Source organism: Lactuca sativa, chromosome 4, assembly GCF_002870075.4.
Source record: "Lactuca sativa cultivar Salinas chromosome 4, Lsat_Salinas_v11, whole genome shotgun sequence".
In the NCBI taxonomy this organism is placed as follows: domain Eukaryota; kingdom Viridiplantae; phylum Streptophyta; class Magnoliopsida; order Asterales; family Asteraceae; genus Lactuca; species Lactuca sativa.
This window is the reverse complement of record NC_056626.2, coordinates 305377426-305397319: the sequence shown is the minus strand read 5'-3', so window position 1 is coordinate 305397319 and position 19894 is coordinate 305377426.

The window sequence follows — 19894 nt, the reverse complement described above, 5'->3', positions numbered from 1 at the left end:
GTACTATCGTTGACCTAAGAACACAAGCAGTTTGAAAATCAACATAACGCTGGTGAGTTCATAAGTAGTTTTGTTTTGTGAAAATGTTTATGTTTCCTTTCTGTATCTGAAAATGTAACACATGCCAAGAAAATCCCTTATTTTCTTAAAAGTTGGTTGTTGTTTCACAAAAGTAAAGTATGGTTTGGTTAACCAATTCATTGCTCTATTTCTTTAATGTATCAGTGTATTCCCAGGAAAGTCCCATACTTTCCTGAAGGGTAATTATTGTAAAAGATGTAATGTTATTCAATTGGTTACACTTTTCTGGTTATGTATACGTTATCCAGGAATGCCCCATGCTTTCCTGTATGTTGGTTTTCATTGTAAAAGATGCATACGTGTTATGTTTGATGTTCCCTCCAGGAAAGTCCCATACTTTCCTGAATGTTGGTTACCTTATGTAAAAGATGTAAAAGATGTAAACCGAAACCTGGTTATCTGTAAAATGTAGTAAGTGGTTCATTATTGCTATAAGTAAATCTCTGTTATCCTAGTTGCGAGTTCCATAACCATACTAAAGACTGAACCTGTGGCAATAAGTAGTCCACAGCCTTGTGGCAATAAGTAGTCCACAATCCTTATGACTTTCGTCACCCTTGAACCATTTCGGTTCGGCTGTAGATAGCAGCCAGGTGTGGGGTAGTCAGCCCCGTATAGATCTATACACTCAAGTCAGCTCTCTAAATTCCAGAGATTCTGGTTACGGGTGTAGTCCTCCACTCGCGTATCTCTGTGGAGTGTTTGCCGAGGATGTGTCTCCAATCATACGGAATAACAACTTTACTAGTAATAATAGGATAATCCTCCATTCGCGTATCTCTGTGGAATGTTACTTAGGACAAGACAGTGTACGAAATATATTGTTCATGTGTTATAAATTCATGCTTTTAACAGATAAAGTGTGGAAACCATTTGTGAAATATATATAACATAACAGTATATAAAACTTATTTCACAAATAAATGTTTAAGTAATTTGTGTATTCAACTCGTTATCAGTTGTGTAATCAATATTAAAAGCATATGAAATGTGAAATACACACATGAAAATAACTTTTGAGTAGCCTGTCTTGTCCTCAGTAACATTCCACAGAGATACGCGAATGGAGGATTATCCTATTATTACTTGTAAATTTGTTATTCCGTATGATTGGAGACACATCCTCGGCAAACACTCCACAGAGATACGCGAGTGGAGGACTACACCCGTAACCAGAATCTCTGGAATTTAGAGAGTGTGACTTGAGTGTATAGATCTATACGGGGCTGACTACCCCACACCTGGCTGCTAGCTACAGTTGAACCGAAATGGTTCAAGGGTGACGTAAGTCATAAGGATTGTGGACTACTTATTGCGACAAGGCTGTGGACTACTTATTGCCACAGGTTCAGTCTTTAGTATGGTTATGGAACTCGCAACTAGGATAACAGAGATTTACTTATAGTAATAATGAACCACTTACTACATTTTACAGATAACCAGGTTTCGGTTTACATCTTTTACATATTTTACATCTTTTACATAAGGTAACCAACATTCAGGAAAGTATGGGACTTTCCTGGAGGGAACATCAAACATAACACGTATGCATCTTTTACAATGAAAACCAACATACAGGAAAGCATGGGGCATTCCTGGATAACGTATACATAACCAGAAAAGTGTAACCAATTAAATAACATTACATCTTTTACAATAATTACCCTTCAGGAAAGTATGGGACTTTCCTGGGAATACACTGATACATTAAAGAAATAGAGCAATGAATTGGTTAACCAAACCATACTTTACTTTTGTGAAACAACAACCAACTTTTAAGAAAATATGGGATTTTCTTGGCATGTGTTACATTTTCAGATACAGAAAGGAAACATAAACATTTTCACAAAACAAAACTACTTATGAACTCACCAGCGTTATGCTGATTTTCAAACTGCTTGTGTTCTCAGGTCAACGATAGTACAGGTACCCGAAGACTTACTTGGTTCAGGATCGTGTGCGTGCAAGGCTCGTTCGTTTTGTTTATAACTATATTATGTATTACAACTGTAAAAACTGTGTCTTTTAAAACAAATTGTAAAACTTTTAAAATGTAATCTAATGTTTGTTTCACTTTACCTACTATGTACATTGGGTTTGATACTCAACGTGGAGTCAACCCCGGAAATGTTTCCGCCTTCAGTTTTCGGGGTGTGACAACCATGCACTCACAACACGTAATATATATTAAATACTTCATATCAACACCTGTGATATAAATAAACTGAGTGGGTCAGGTTGGGAAACCTGGTGAGTACATAGGGTTTTCAACCCATAATAATATAATTATTATGTTTAAACAATCAAACGGTTAAACCCCATTACCCATCCCCATTATCTTCTTTATTCTTAAGGATCTACCCTAAGAATCAGCTATTTCTCATTCATTCATTCCTAAGGATTATCCTAAGGAATAGGTACGAATTCCATCGTTGTTAATGACACATCTGTCAAGCACAGCTGCTAGTTATGTCACTTAGGCGCAACAGCCGAAATTGTGACATTCTCTACGAGGCGCATCTGCCGGTATAGTCCTTTAGGCACTACTGTCATGTATATAATGTTCTCTGTTAGGCACAACTGCCGATACTATCCTTAGATCACTGCTGCTAGGACGTTTACCGTAGATCTAAATCATCTACGGGTTGTGGCGCAGCTGCCAGTGCTCATCTATAGGGTACTAGGTCCACTGCTGCCAATGTATACCTATAGGGCACTAGGTCCGTACTACTAATGTTCCTCTATTTCAGCTTTTATCCCTCATCATTCATCTACCCATGTTTTACCCACATATTTTGTAGATATAAAATACTTTATACAGTTTACATCATGTAAAACATGTATAAAAATCTTTCACCAGCATAGACAGCAAGTACCCAAACAATATGCACACATAACATGTAATTTATATTAAAATACTTCATATCTATGTGTAAGATGAAAGGGACCATGCACTCACAACACGTAATATATATTAAATACTTCATATCTATGCGTAAAATGAAAGAGACCATGCACTCACAACACGTAATATATATTAAATACTTCATATCTATGTGTAAGATGAAAGGGACCAGCACTCACAACACGTAATATATATTAAATACTTCATATCTATGTGTAAGATGAAAGGGATGATGCACTCACAACACGTAATATATATTAAATACTTCATATCTATGTGTAAGATGAAAGGGACCATGCACTCACAACACGTAATATATATTAAATACTTCATATCTATGTGTAAGATGAAAGGTACCATGCACTCACAACACGTAATATATATTAAATATTTCATATCTATGTGTAAGATGAAAGGGACCATGCACTCACAGCACGTAATATATATTAAATACTTCATATCTATGTGTAAGATGAAAGGGACCATGCAGTCACAACACGCAATATATATTAAATACTTCATATCTATGTGTAAGATGAAAGGGACCATGCACTCACAACACGTAATATATATTAAATACTTCATATCTATGTGTAAGATGAAAGGGACCATGCACTCACAACACGTAATATATATTAAATACTTCATATCTATGTGTAAGATGAAATGGACCATGCACTCACAACACGTAATATATATTAAATACTTCATATCTTAGTGTAATGTGACTTCATATCAACACCTGTGATATAAATGAACTGAGTGGGTCAGGTTGGGAAACCTGGTGAGTACATAGGGTTTTCAACCCACAATAATATAATTATTATGTTTAAACAATCAAACAGTTAAACCCCATTACCCATCCCCATTATCTTCTTTATTCTTAAGGATCTACCCTAAGAATCAGCTATTTCTCATTCATTCATTCCTAAGGATTATCCTAAGGAATAGGTACGAATTCCATCGTTGTCAATGACACATCTGTCAAGAACAGCTGCTAGTTATGTCACTTAGGCTCAACTGCCAAAATTGTGACATTCTCTACGAGGCACATCTTCCGGTATAATCCTTTAGGCACTAGTGTCATGGTTATAATGTTCTCTATTAGGCACAGCTGCCGATACTATCCTTAGAGCGCAGCTGCTAGGTCGTTTACCGTAGATCTAAATCATTTACGGGTTGTAGCGCAGCTGCCAGTGCTCATCTATAGGGTACTAGGTCCACTGCTGCCAATGTATACCTATAGGGCACTAGGTCCGTACTACTAATGTTCCTCTATTTCAGCTTTTATCCCTCATCATTCATCTACCCATTTTTTACCTAACATATTTTGTAGATATAAAATACTTTATACCGTTTACATCATTTAAAACATGTATAAAAATCTTTCACCAGCATAGACACCAAATATTCAGACAATATGCCCACATAACACATAATTTATATTAAAATACTTCATATATATGTGTAAGATGAAAGGGACCATGCACTCACAACACATAATATATATTAAATAATTCATATCTATTTGTAAAATGAAAGGGACCATGCACTCACAACAAGTAATATATATTAAATACTTCATATCTATGTGTAAGATGAAAGGGACCATGCACTCACAATACGTAATATATATTAAATACTTCATATCTATGTGTAAGATGAAAGGGACCATGCACTCACAACACGTAATATATATTAAATACTTCATATCTATGTGTAGGATGAAAGGGACCATGCACTCACAACACGCAATATATATTACATACTTCATATCTATGTGTAAGATGAAAGGGACCATGCACTCACAACACGTAATATATATTAAATACTTCATATCTATGTGTAAGATGAAAGGGACCATGCACTCACAACACGCAATATATATTAAATACTTCATATCTATGTGTAAGATGAAAGGGACCATGCACTCACAACACGTAATATATATTCAATACTTCATATCTATGTGTAAGATGAAAGGGACCATGCACTCACAACACGTAATATATATTAAATACTTCATATCTATGTGTAAGATGAAAGGGACCATCCACTCACAACACGTAATATATATTAAATACTTCATATCTATGTGTAAGATGAAAGGGACCATGCACTCACCTGATTAGGTGGTGATTCCGAACTCAGACAGCACTTCGTTATCTCAAAACAATTTTCCTCGACAAAACCTAGTATCAATACCACTAGGGTTTAGTTTTTCACGTTAACCGCAACTAATTAATAGTCTAGCTATTATTACTATTATATAAGCATTAAATAACACTCAATATAACTCATAATAATAGCCCAAAATAATTATTTTAAGGTCCTAATAATGTTACTATAATTAAATAAAATCTATATTAAATATAGTATAGCCGTAGCTCACTTACAACGAGTTTTTATTAAAAACCGGGCTTCGCTGGAGCAGCGTTTCCGAGCTGAAAGCTTTTCTTCTCGGAGCCGTTGGGCGCTCCGGGGCTTTCTTCTCGTGCTAGGGAGGTTCCCTAGACTTGGGAGGTGTTTAGGGAGACTAGAGAGAAGTTAGAGAGAGAAAGAGAGGCTTATGGTGTGAAGAAAATATGAGGAGTTCACCCTTATATTTATAGGAGTTTTATAGTAAAGTAGTCTCTAAGCTTCGTCTGTATCTTCCACGTACGAGCTCCATTTTCTATGTTATTTATATCCACGCGTTGGTATTTACGAGTACTACAACTTTCATTAAGACCTCGTCGGCTAATTCTCCTTCTATCTCATATTTACAAAAACTGTATCGTATTTATCGCGCTCGAAGAGTAGCGACTAAGCTTTGTCCATATCTTTCGCATACGAGCTTCGTTTTCAACGTTATTTATATCCACGTGTTGGTATTTCTGAGTACTACAACTTTCATTTAGACATTGTTGGCTAATTCTCATTCTATCTCGGATTTACAAAACCGTATCGAATTCGCCGCGCTCGAAGAGTAGAGACTAAGCTTCGTCCATATCTTTCGCATAGGATCTCCGTTTTTGATGTTCTTTATATCCATGCCTAGGTAAAAATAATATCTACAACTTTCATTTTGACTCTGTCGGCCAATTCTCGACCGATCATAAATTTAACAGTAGGAGGAGATTAGACTGTTAAATGACCGCGAAGAATTCGTAACTCCTTCATACGGACTCTGTTTTCATCTATCTTTTTACGTTTGAGTTCCTATTAATGAGATCTTCAACTCTCATTTAGGTCGCGTAGGCCAAAAACCGCTCGAACTAAAATTCGAGTTTTGGGTCGTGCACTGCTAACCAAATCTTAGAAAATTCATAACTTCGTCATACGAAGTCAGATTTGGGCGTTCTTTTTATGGACGCTCTCAGGTTAACATATTCTACGACTTTTGTTTTGATCACCAAGGTCAAAAAGTCTTCTGTCGTAAATTCGCTATTTACGTCACGTCGTGTCGTGTCGGTTTTGCCGTAAAACTTCGACGGGCCATAACTTCTTCGTTATAACTCGGATTTTGACGTTCTTTATATGTACGGAACCCTTGAGACATATTCTAAATATTGGTTAAGATTATTTATTCTAAATAATCTTTTGTTGAAAAGTCGTTTTCGACCCCTATTATCTCTAAATTGACTAGCCCAGATCTACAGGCGTTACAAAAATGCTTCCAAAGTTCCTCCCACTCCCACTGTCGAAGGATCACAAGACGAAGGAACTGCAATCGAAGTGATTTCTGCTCCCACCTTCGTTCTTGATGATGATGATTTACAAGAGGTAAGCAAACCCTCTCCCTCTGATGATGATCTTATGATATTTACTGAAGAAGAAGAATCCAATGGCTCTCACCGTTCAACTTCAAATCCTAAAGAGAAGAAGAAAAAGAAGAAGAATGTTGTCACTCGAAAAGAATTTTTGAGCCTAAAAGCAAAGGTTGATCAAATCCTTGCTGCGGTCAAACCAACTCAACCGCAACCAGAAGACACCCCTGGACCGCAACGAATAGAGCGCTTGGAAACTTGTGAGAGATTGGCTGCTGAGCGTATCTCTCTCAAAGTTGAAATGGGAATCCGGTCCCTTGACAACAATCGTCAAGCAGATCACAAGGACTTCATGGCTGCTGCGGAACGCCTCATCTCTGCGGTAACCGCAATCAAAACAGACCTTCAAGCAGCTATTGCGGATCAAGCCTCTCAATCTCAAAAGCTGATTGCTGAGACACACACTGCCTATGAGTCAACAATATCAGTCCTTCAAGCTACTATCAACCGCCTGTGGCGATCTTTGTCCACAAATTTCCATGGCCCCGAAATCCTTCAACTCACCAAGGAAATTCACTGACTGCTCTTCAATTTCACCATTCCCACCAATGAACAACTGGCAAATGCCCTCAAAGATCAATATCAAGAAGTTTTTTCCAAATTTGATGGCCTTCAAAAATGGATTGAGGAGTCTCCGGGTCTGAACTCCTCAAGAGGGGGAAGTGAAGAAGAAGTCCGCCACTCCAATCACTCCATTTCACAGCATCAATGTCCCCCCATCACTACAGGAAAAATTCCTACACCACAACCTTCACCGCAACCATCTCATCATACTCCACCTCATAACACTCCACCGCAAGAGGAGATCACTCCTGAGAAACCAGAGACTCCCCCTCACTTTGAAAATCTTGCGGAGCACATGTCCTCTCCAAGCTCAAATGACTCTCCTACCACAACCCAAAGGAAAAAAGATTGGAAGGAAGCTAAACTTGTGGAGCTTACATGGAGAGAATGCGGTTTTGATACTGTCATGGATGAATCCTTGATAAACTCTTGGATCAACCCTCACCGCACACTGCTAGATGAAGATTACACACCTCACCTCACATATGCCAAACCTCACCCTGATGGCTACTGGGATGTCCCAATCTCTCTAAATGCCAGATACTTCACAGTATTTGAGCAATTCGACTGCAGCCTTCCAGACCTCAAAAGATTGCCAATGGAATTTGAGAGACTTAGTCTTTTTTATGCTAAGCATGTCTCTCCCATTGAGAATATGGTCTAACGATAAACCATCCGCAGTCAAGAACTACAAGATTCGAAAGTTCAAGAAGGCTGAATTCATCCAGTACACCCTTACTAGAAGGGAAGACGACTATGTCCGCACCCAAGCTGACTTCCCATGTATGAATCAGAAGAAGTCTTTCTCATTGCAAAGGTGTTCCAGAACAAGTCGGAGAAGCACTCGAAGATGAAGATTGCACTTGAAAGGGCTAATACTTTTTTGAAGGAAACCGTCTATGATTTTGTTAAAATCGACCCAGGCATCTACCCCATCATTGCCAAGAAATTTGATCTGCCACCATTCGACCCTGCACCAATGCCTACTGAAGGTTATGAAGAAAGATCCTTAGGTGCAACCAACTTCCCTGAACTCGGAGTCATTTTCAAAAGGAAGATCGATAACGTCAAATACTTTATTCCTATGACTGCCATGCATCGCCTCACCAGGATACAACTTGACATCTACCGAATCGCAGTTGAAATATCGAAGCACACTACTGCAGAAGTCAAGTTCGGGGTTTTAAGGAGAATCATCTAGTTGGAAAACATCAGGAAGTTTTGGTGGATGCTGATCAAGTTTCTTAAACTTGATAGCTGATCAAAAGTTAAAGAGGTCACTTAGGGAAATTGTTGAATCATAAAAAGTGACCCTCTTGAACTTCAGCTACCATAGTCCTCAAGCACCCGCAGTCAAACTCGTTCATCAGAAACCGCATCCGGCCAGAGTCTCTACCTACCATGGTCATTTACTAGATTACTTTACTTGTCTTTTATTGTAAAACTCTCTATTGTCCAGTATGCCTTGCATGGCTACTCTTAGATATGTAATCTAGTGAAATTCCTGAGTCTCTATAAATAGAGCTCATTATCTTGTATTTACCATCACATCTATTCTGAATACACATCTCAGAAGTTATCTTTTCTATCTCTCTTACTCACATTTCTTATTCTCATATAATAGATTACAACCTCTCTTCAAAGCAAGTCTTTTGTGACTTAATCACTAAGTTTGATCTCGCTTATTAACTTGGCTTGAATGCATTCCTCGTTATGAATCAACTTATGTGTATACTTGATATAACAATTGTTGTCATTTCCATTTCTTTACTTTTCCGCAACTAACTCTCTAACTATCTAACTCTAAATATTATTGTTGAGCTTTAGATCCTTCAAGAGTAACTATTCCGTAATATACTTGTTCTAACGTTTGTTCAAGTGTGTCTCAAAGTTTTTCTCTCAATAAAGAGGTTCAACATGCAGGACTCCAAGAAATTAGAGTTACTCATCCAGTGTAACGCCAGACTGATTAAAACTCAGAGCTCGAGTACAAAGGCCGAGATAGCATAAATGAGTCGAGTACCTTATGCTTCTGCCGTAGGTTCAATCATGTATGCTATGACCTGCACTTGAACTGATGTAACCTTTGCTTTGAGCATGGTTCGTAGATATCAGGAGACCCTGGCAAGGCACATTGGACTGTGGTAAAGAATATCCTCAAGTTCCTGCAGAGGACTAAGGACTGGTTCCTTACCCTCGGTAGGAGTGATGACTTAAGAGTTGTAGGGTATAGTGATGCTAGATTTCAGACTGATAGGGATAATTTCTGCTCTCAGTCAGGCTGGGTCTTTAACTTAAACGAAGGAGCAATTTATCGGAAGAGATCCAAGCAAGAGACAGTGGCTGATTCAACTTGCGAATCAGAGTATATAACAACAAGCGAGGCAGCAAAGGGGGCGATATGGCAGAAGAAATTAATTGGAGAACTTGGAGTTGTACCAGCTATAAAGGAGCCAATGGAAATTTTATGTGATCTAAACACATCAGCAGAAAATAACATTTCATCAGACATCGAATAGAAGAAGGACTCCTCGTGGCAAAGAGGGTATCATCGGATGAGAACCCAACAAATCCCCTCACGAAGGGACTGACTCGGGTTAAGCATCTCCAGCATGCTCGGAGCATAGGGGCTGAAGGATGATATTAGTTTTAGTAGTTAGATAATTTTGAAATGTGTAAAGTGTAATTGACATTTGATGATGAATAAAAGTTGTGTTTATTTATGAGTAAAGTGTTGCTATCTCTTGTCAATCGTTTACTATACTTCTTTTCCATGTTTTGACTTCCAGAACAATCATGTTTGGTATATCATATTATTCGAATCTTTACAGTCGGTTATATGTTGGAAGTAGGTATGAATCAAGACTGTCATGAGATGGTTGCAGAGGTCTAAGTTGTTGGACATGGCTACAACACTCATGAGTGCTCATAAGTTATGAGCATTGGACTCAACCCACGCTCACTGGTATCACTTCATGGAATTTATCTCGAGTGATCTTGAGACGGTAATATCATATAATTCTTCAAACCTAGAGATATGACTTGTTGCCTATGATTTGGTTATGCATTGATCGTACGAAACCGCATTGGTAACTCGATGTTATAAAACGTACTTTTGTGTGCGATTCAACAAGTAGTAGAATAAGCATATGTGTCAAAGATTATCTATTCCTTCTTGGATTAGAAGCGATATCTGGGCCCCTCGATGATTTTGTTTTGACCTATGTATTGGGCCCGGTTAGAACCGAATTGATGTGTTCAATTTAGTTCTATGTCAAACAAATCAGAAATCGGGAAACAAACTGCTGGACAATAAGATAGACATTGTTCCATGTATTTATCCGGCTGATATCTAGAATAGAGGATTATATGATCACTTATCTTAAATGGCACATCATCATCTTCTCAGTTCCGAGAGACCTTGAAAGAGCTATGATTGTTGATCGGTTCCTGAAGTCATACTTGCAGTTATAGTTATTAGACTTATCCAAGTGGGAGACTGTTGGATAAGGTGTCTAAGTCCATAACTATTTTTGGTATGTACTTGACCCAACCCGGCATGCTCCATTTGGGTTGCATGGCATCATGCATTTGGATAGACTAAATAAGAGAAATAACACTTGTGGTTTATTAATATATTATAAGTTCTAATATATTAATAGTATTATTTAATTAGTATTGATCAAGAATTAATTTGGAATTAATTAAGTGATCAAAAGATAACTAATTAAATATATGGGTTGATTATGTAAATCATCTATAACTTGTATAGTGGGCTAAAAGGCTCCATGGATTATCAAGTTGGGTTAAACTCATAGGATGCTCCATGGATGCTCCATGAGAGTTACAAACCCATGGGTCATGGAAATGAAGAGTCATGACACATTAGGGTTTACATGGTGTAACGCTAGATGTGACACACTATATAAGCAACATGTTCTCTACCAAAATCGGCTACACTAAGTTACAAGAGGGCTAGGTCGATTTTTCAAGTGTTACACATTCTCTCAAAGTCATTCCAAAGGATTTTGTGTTGTGTGAAGCATTTGAGGCATCACACTGGGGGTGCTAGGATCTCAAGGTTTTCAAGGAATCAAATCAACTACAAGGTATGTAATTCTAGCTATCTTTTAGGATAAAAGTTCCCCATGTATGCTAGATAGGTTTATGAACCTTGGAAATCATATTTTGCATGTATTTTAGACAAACATAGATCCAAGGTTTTCTAGGGTTGCATGTACACTTAGGGGTGTTAGAATGCTCAAAACCCATCAGGAACTTCTTATGCTTACACGTCCTTCACAACCTATATTGGTTTGATTAAGTGTATGTTCATATCCATGCTTACTTCATCATGAAAATCTACTTACGCCTAACGGTTAAGGCCAAGTGCTTGATCTACCAAGTTTCAACCTACATGGATTGAATCTCACTCTCCATGTTCTCCTTCCATGTTGTAGCCTTTAGGGCCTACCATATCTTTCGATAGATGGTATACTCTGATTTCTGTCTATTATTGAATCATATACCTCAGTAATATAAATTCTTATATAACTATGTGTATGATGTCCTCTATCATATCTATAAGGAAGAGGTGGAGTGTAATGCCCAGGTTTCAGGGCTAAAGCATTTTTGGACAATGTAATAGTCTAGGTCAACTATTGTAACTCTTTTCGATATAATAAAGATGAAATATTTTAATTCTATGTGAATTATGTGTATTTGTGTGCTTATTACTTTATTATAAATATATATTTAATAAAGAATAAAAATAAGCGTCAAAATTAAAGTGTGAGATAAGTCTGATATCTTTACATAAAGTTCTAGTGGTCGAAACAAGGATTTCGAGGATATAAAGAACACCAAAATTTGAGTTATAACGAAGAAGTTACGGCCCGCCGAAATTTTACAGCAAAACCAGCACGGCACTGGGAGACGTAAATAGTGAATTTACGATGTAGGCTTTTTAGCCTTAGTGATCTAAATGAAAGTCATAGAATATGTTAAATCGAGAAAATCCATAAAAAGAACAACCAAATCTGACTTCGTATGAACAAGTTATGATTTTTCTAAGATTCGGCTTAGCAGTGCACGACCCGAAACTCGAATTTTAGTTCGACCGGTTTTTGGCTTACGCGACCTAAATGAGAGTTGAAGATCTCATTAATAGGAACTCAACGGTAAAAAGATAGACGAAAACGGAGTCCGTATGAAGGAGTTACGAATTCTTCGCGGTCATTTAACAGTCTAAAAGCCTCCTACTGTTAAATTTAAGATCGGTCGAGAATTAGCCGACGGCGTCTAAATGAAAGTTATAGATCTTGATTTTACCTACGCGTGGTTATAAAGAACGTAAAAAACGGAGCTCGTATGCGAGAGTTAGATTTTTCTAATTTTGAAGCCTGATATGCGATATTGGGTGATGTGGCGCGATCACAGCCATTGCTTTCTCTCCAAGGAAATCCATCAGATGATGACACATGGCACCAACTCGGCGAGTAGGTCCTCCTACTCAGCGAGTCCATCATGATTTCACACTATAAATAGAGGTGACGGGTTCCATTCATTCTCACACCTTCAAACCCTTCTTTCTCTCTCTAGAACTTCTCTCTAAGCCTCCCTAACCCCTCTAAAAGCCTATGGAACCTCCCTAGCACCCGAAGGAAGCCCCAAGACTCCCGGAGTCCTGAGAAAAGAGCCTTTTGGCTCGGAAACGCTGCTCCAGCGAAGCCCGGTTTGAGAAAAACCCGCTGTAAGTGAGCTACGCCTAACCTATCTTTAGTTTGGCTTATGTTTTAATATAGTAATGTTATTAGGACCTTATAATAAGTACTTGGGCTATTATTATGGGTTATATAAGTATTGTTTAACGCTCATATAATAGTAATAATAGCTAGACTATTAATTAGTCGCGGTGAATATTAGACTAAACCCTAGTGGCAATGATACTAGGTTTTGCCGAAGGAAAAGTGTGTTAAGAGTAACGAAGTGTTGTCCAAGCGCCGAGTCACCACCTACTCAGGTGAGTGCATAGTTACTTTCAACTTACACATAGATATGAAGTATTTTATACAAACTATGTGCTATGTGTGCATATTATTTGAATACTTGCTATTTATGTTGGATGAACGTTTTTATACATATTTTCAATGATTTAAACTGTATATGTATTTTATATCTACAAAAATGTTGGGGTAAAACATGGGTAGATGTAATAGGTGATGTGTGATAACATGATGAGAGGCCTCAATGTTGATGTTGTTGATTCTGTCATCTAGCGGAGTATGGATGACGACCACGGACTCTTCTAGACAATCCAGTGGAACACTAGCAGGCTCGCAACCTGTAGGTGTTTGTGAACGATGTGTTCACCGGTGTAATCCATCCCCCACATGGTTGCCTTTAGGACATTTATTGCTGAGGAATCCCCTTAGCAGTAGTGTCCGTCCCGATGATGATCCTTAGGCTAGGTCCCTTATGATAGGTGTTTAGGGACGTAAAGTGAGGATAACAGGAACGGGTAATCAGTTTATTGTTGATTGATGAAAATAAATAACTTATTTATTGTTGGTTGAAAACCCTATGTGCTCACCAGGCTCCCAAGCCTGACCCACTCAGTTTCTTGTATTACAGGTAGTGGCGCATGAGCATAGATGTGATGTTTTGGATGAGGGATTACGGATATAGGCCTGTAGATATGAAATAATGTAGTAAGGCTTATATTGTACTATTTATGCTTTTGATCTGTACAACATGACATCCCAAGTCTTTTAATGAAATACATTTCTATGGAAATGCTTTTGATAAATCTTTATCATATTTTGTTTTGGGACAATTCCGCAACACTTTTATTTAAAATGTTACTCTGATTTTCAAACAAAGCATAAAAAATCGGTCTTTTCTGGCCATGATTTTGGGGATGTCACATGGAGGTATGTTAGTTTCCTCAATAGCTCTGTCATTCTCGAATTGAATTGTAGGTCTAACTTTAAGCTCTTCGTTGGTTGACCCTCGAATCTTGTCAAGATCAATGTGGCTCTCACTAGCCTTTTTGTAAATCAGCTCCCTCTCTTTGAAGATTGCCCTTCGAGCAACATACACTTTGTTCTTTGAAATATTGTTGAACAATTATCCACAATGTTTTATGTGTTCTCTTATAAGATAACAGGTCTCTGTTCTAAGTTCTAGATTATCGAGCGCTTCATGATGAGCATAATCCTTATTATTGTAGACTTCCATGTGTACAAGCGAGGTGTGAAACTCACTTCACATATCATAGATTGTTTCATGAACCTCCTTTGTTGGTACAAGACTAAAGAACTTCTCATAAAACTATTCATGGTATAATACATGAGTTGTTAGTAAGCATATTGCGACTCATCTACTAAAAAAATCAATGAATGATTTGTTTCTCTATCCAATTAACACTCCTAGTGGCAGCGTTCTTGTGGAGATAGATCGTGAAACTCTTTCATAACTCCGTAGATGATAGATACAGATTTTTACTGAGATGCTCACTATCAGTGTCTCATCCTATTGCCCAGTTGATTCACAACTTCATTTTATGAGAGATTTGAATACCTGAAAGGTTCCAGAATCATGTTCATATGAAGTTGGTCTTACCATGTATCATGGTTTAATCTGAACGGTCCATTAGTACAAACTAATTCCAACATATATCTCATCACCCAGTGATGTATTCATCATCTATCTTGATGAACAAGATTTGCATATCTTATAAGACTTATGGTCAAATGAATTCCAAAATCCGATCAAACTGGATACTTGGTAATGTGTTTCTTTTTTATGTATCCAAGACTATGACTCCACAAATACATTTCACCCAAACCTTTTGGATGTTTATGAATAAGTACTTATTGTGGTCAATCTAAATGATCCATTAGTTAAATTAATTTCAACAAATATTTTAATGAAAATGAATCTTATTCAAATATTTGAATTAGCTTTGAACATTGTTACTATATTTGCTTCATAGATTTCATGACTTTCTTTTACCATGTTAGGATGTTCTACATTTAAATAAGTCAGAACTATCTCATGGAACATAGTATAAACAATTTCAATTATAGGACCATAGACAACACATTTGGGAAAAGTGTTGTCTTTTGATACAATGACTAGTAGTAAGGGCTTAACATTCATGATCAAATTATCTTCTCCATGCTTTAGTCTTCTTACTTAATTTGAGTCACTGCACATTCTTGAAAATGTCAGTACTCAATCCTTAGTGAAATACTGAAAGGGTTAAAAGTGTTGTTCCAATGACATTATTAATTCATATATCTGACTGAACACCAAATATTGGAGAACTAGTTGTCTTTAGATCCTATGGATAGTAGCATGGGCTCGTAATCAATTATCAAATTCAATTTCTTCATGTTTTAGTCTTGTCACTTCATATATATATATATATATATATATATATATATATATATATATATATATATATATATATATATATATATATATATATATACATATATATATATAGGGAAGGGTTATTTGGAAAACAAAAAGCCCAAAAAAAACCCTAAAGTCAAAAAAGTAGATAAAAAAAATACTTAGAGACCACAAAAAAATTTGAAGATATTTTTTTAATAAAAAAAATTGTTTTTTTATTTTTTTAGTGAATTTTAAGAAAAGGCAACGAGTTTTTATTTAAAAAATTCAAAAAAAAAGGTTTGTGATATCTGAGTATTTTTTTATGCATTTTTATGATTTTTAGGGTTTTTTGTTTTCCATAGAACCTATATATATATATATATATATATATATATATATATATATATATATATATATATATATATATATATATATATATATATATAGGGCATGTATGCTTTCTTATTCCTCTCTTGTTATGAAAACAAATAGCTATCAGAACATGTCTAAGAATAAGCCTTCCTTTGTCCTTCACATTTGGGCCTAAATTAGCTATACCAACACTAATTGCCTTTTAAGCCATAGGCAATTGGATTTCTTCTTCTTGAAACTTCTATTCTTGATAATAAACATATGGGACTATTTTGAAGTTTGCATTTCTATGAGTGGCCATGTTTGTTTCAAAAGGAAACCTCATCATGCTACACAACTCCTTCTTGGGCATTCCAATGTTCATATCAAAATTAGAATTAGCTGATTATATGTACATGTCAGCTAGTTGACTAAACATAGTCAACTTCTGACTCAAGGATATTCCATTTTACTTCAATATGTTAGTTTACAATGTACACTTGTTAACTGCACTTTCTCATAGATTAGATGGCAGTAGTCAGAGGAACCAAGGAAGAGCTTTATCAAAGGCATGATCTTTCCTTTCGTTTATGAGAACTATTCCCAAACTACAAATTTAGACAAGCTTGATCATCCTAATAACTAATCCTTTCAAATGTTTTATAGTAGCAGACTTTAGTGGATAAGGTTATAGACATCATTCAATATCAATTTCCTTTGTAGTTTGTTTTACTTATCCTTAGAAAATAATTACCTCAAATAAAATTATTTAAGAAGGATAGGATCCATATTTGGCTCCATGATGTGTAAAGGGGTGATGTAAACTCACCGTAAAGTTATTTAGGTAGGCAAAGCCCTTTTTCAATTTCGATTACCACGGAATTCCTAGATCTTTGAGATTCATTGACTATCAATGGCATGTTAATATCAGATTATGTTCATCTCAAATTCAATGACAGGGTCTCCATGGATCATTGAACAAACGGCAAATCAACCATACAAAATTGCATTGTCCCTGGCTCAAGTTACACTTGAGATTCGCGAGTTCCACATCATTCTCTACCTATGCTCTCAAATTGATGTGTCGGTTATCCACACGAGAATGTACAACTTTTATGGATAACATAAGATTCACATTAAATAGATTGTGAATTAACCATGCAAAATCTCATGGTCCTTGGCTCAAGTTACGCTTGAGATTTGCGAGTTCTATATCATTCTCAACTATACACTAGAATCATGTGTCGGTTATCCACGCGAAATCCATCAACAGAATATAAAGAGAACGTGCAATTTTCATGGATAATATGAGACTTACATTCTATTAATAAAACAATATTTTTTTATGCTTGTATTTAGAATACTTTTAGATTGACCGTTATCACTATCAAACTCTTTCAGTAACTCCATTCTCAAAATGCAATAGGACGGTGAGGGTGGTAAGCGTGAAGCATATTAAAAAATGACATGATTAGGAATCATAGATACCTCCTTAAACCCCTACATCATAATGGGAGAGTCTAGTCATGGTAAGACTGATAATGTCAATATTTAAACATACGAGGGCGCATTTTGTAACTTTCCTATGCATATAGTGGATACAATTCTAAAACATATAATCTTAATCAAACTCATAGTATGACATTTTAAACGTCAAAAATGACATTTAAAAAAAGATTATTTAGGTCAAATAATCTTAACCAAACTCATAGTATATGTGACATGAATTTTGTACATATAAAGAACGCTGAAATTCGACTTCATATGAAGAAGTTATACTTCTTCAAAGTTTTGCGACTTAACCGGTACGGCTCTGCATATCATAAAAAATAACTTTTTGATTAATTACTTTTAGACTTAGTGGTCTAAACTAAAGTCATAGTAGTCGTTAAACCAAGAGCGTTCATATAGGAAATGTCGAAATGTAACATCGTAAAGGGAATTTATGATTTTTCGAAGTTTCAATGCAACAATATACGACCAGAAACCGAAGTGCATATATGTTGATTGTTAGGAAAAATAATCTAAATGAGAAATGAAGATCTCGTCAATAGGAGTCTGCCGACATAGAGAACATCGAGAACTGAGTCCGTATGTAGGAGTTATACTTTCTGCAACAATTTCTAACAACCTAATCCCATTAAAAATATAATTTTTATAGACTGAGAATTAGCGGTTGGGTCTAAAGGAGAGTTGTAGAGCTCATCGAGAGTGTCCTGGGGATATAAAGAACGTCGAAAATGGAACTCGTATGAAGAATATATGCCATTTTGAAAATCTATAAAATCGCGCGCGCAAAGTGCACCACGCTCGCTGATGATGTGGCACCATAATGTTAGGTAACCCCTTTCTTCTAAGACATAGTGACGTGACTCCATGAGACTTTGACATGTAGCAACATAGGAATGTGACAAGTGATGGGTTTTATACAAACAATCGTATAACAAATGAACACAAAGGAAAAACCTAATATGCATCTAATATTTTTGAAATAGACATATTAAAGATTAGATCACATACCTTTTTTGCTTTGTACTAATAACTAATTTTTGAAGTTCCTTTGCTCTTGAGAACAAGTACCATAATTGTAGTACCTCTAATGGCTCACAAACACACTAGGGTGAATATATGAATATGCGAGGGAGGAGAGAGGGTAGCTTGCACCAAAAATCAGAAATCCTAGGGTTTCACAAGGTAGGGAAGAAATCTAGTGCTAGAGGGGTCTATTTATACTTGAGGCTAGCTAGGGTTTTAAGGTGGAAACCCTAATTCCTTGGCTTAGGGCCTAAGCAAGTCCATGGACCTCCTTACCTTAGTCCATGGACAAAAATACCTAGAACCTTCTTGGGATTTTCGGCCCATCCCTAATAAGGGTGATCCAATGGTCTAAATCCTCAACTCTCAAATAATTACAAAACAGCCCCTGCACTTTCAGTCTGTTCCTTTAATCCCAAAATTAATTCCAAATTAATTTCTGATTAAATACTTATTAATAATATGATTTCTAATTAATATATTATTCTTATAATATATTAATGAATCATATTAATAACCCAATTTATTATTCTTAATAATAAATCAACCTCTCTCCTCGATAGTCATCGTGTCTAGTCACCAGTGTGAAGGCAACCCAAAAGGACCATGCTACTACCAAATTAAGTACATACCAATTATAGTTATGGGCTTAGACACCTAATCCAATAGTCCCACTTGGATAAGTCTAATAACTATAATGGCAAGTATGACTCCAAAATACGATAAGCAATTGTATCTCTCAAAAGCCGTTGTCGAACTCTAACCTAGTCAATAACGCGTCCTTTAGATAAGGGATCATATAATCCTTTGTTCTTCAAGATATCGTGTGGACAAATACATGGAACATGATCATTCTCAATGTCCAACAGTTTGTTTCCCAATTTCTGATTTGTTTGACAAGGAACTTAATTGAACACATCAACTCAGTCCTGACAGGTCCCGACTCATAAGTCAACACAAAATCATCGAGAGGCCTAAGATATCGCTTTTACCCTCTTAGGATAAAAGGAACAGATAAAATTTGACTTATATGATTGTACTATTTACTCATCAAATCGTACACAACAACACGTTATATAACTTCAAGTTACCGATGCGTTTATGCGTTATCAACGCACAACCAACTTGAAAACAACAACTCATATATCTCAGTTTAAAGATTATACGATATTATCATCTCACAATCACTCATGACGAATTCCATGAAGTGATTCAACTGAGTATGGGTTTAATCCAATACTCAAAT